Raw genomic sequence first — 1,004 nt, 5'->3', positions numbered from 1 at the left:
GGAATGTGTCATTCTGGAAAAGATTTGGTTGAATTTGGATTAAGGAATGACACATTTTAATTATTAAACAAAACAAATCTGAATAATCAATATTTTTATTATCTTTATTTTTATTTTTTTACATGGCGCTGAGGATTGAACCCAGGGCCTCGCACATGCTAGGTGAGTACTCTACTGCTAAGCCACAATCCCAGCCTATAATCAATATTTTTAAGTACTAAATTTAGCTGCAACAAATGAAGCATCTTACAATGTGTTATTCAAAACTCAGTAGAAACAATTCCCAGAAATTATCTAATACTAATATAATAAAGATATTATTGACTTTCATTTAGACAAGTTCTTAGGTTTTCAAGATCTAGTATGAAGAGTTGTCCTTTTGACTATCTCTTGAAGATGAAAATATAGGTTTCTAAAATGTTTATTTTTCAATTCAATCTTCCAGGACCTACCACTACAAAAATGTATTTAGCATTACATTTACTATACTCCTAAATAAACAACAATGCTTATTTTGAATGAATCAAATTTTTGTTCTCTTCTTCCCTCCCCATTCTATTATCTTCAGTTAAAGTTAATCTGTTTCATTTATTCAACTTAACTGTAACGATAAAGATTTGTGAGTACTCACAAACCTTTTTCTCAAATGCTTTTAAACATTAAAATACTAATTTTATTGTCCTCAATATTGACATTATTAGAATTGCATGGTGCTTAACATGTTGTCTTCTATCTTTGTAAATAAACTAACATACCTATTTTGAAAGAATTAGAAAATGCAATTGGAAATAAATTATTATTCTTTCAATGCAATCAGCAGGAATATTATTAAATAAATTTATTCCTCTGGGTTACGAGTAATTGATCTGAATGATATTCCATGCTGTAAAGAAATATTTTAACAACCTCATTCCTGATGATAGAAATCTCCAATCTCACTGACAATTTGAAAAGGAATAACAGAGGATGAGAAATATGCTCAGTGAATTATGATGTAAACTAAA

Source organism: Marmota flaviventris, chromosome X (genome assembly GCF_047511675.1).
Source record: "Marmota flaviventris isolate mMarFla1 chromosome X, mMarFla1.hap1, whole genome shotgun sequence".
NCBI classification, from domain to species: Eukaryota; Metazoa; Chordata; class Mammalia; order Rodentia; family Sciuridae; genus Marmota; species Marmota flaviventris.
The sequence above is the reverse complement of the archived record's forward strand: the minus strand, read 5'-3'. Positions refer to the sequence as shown.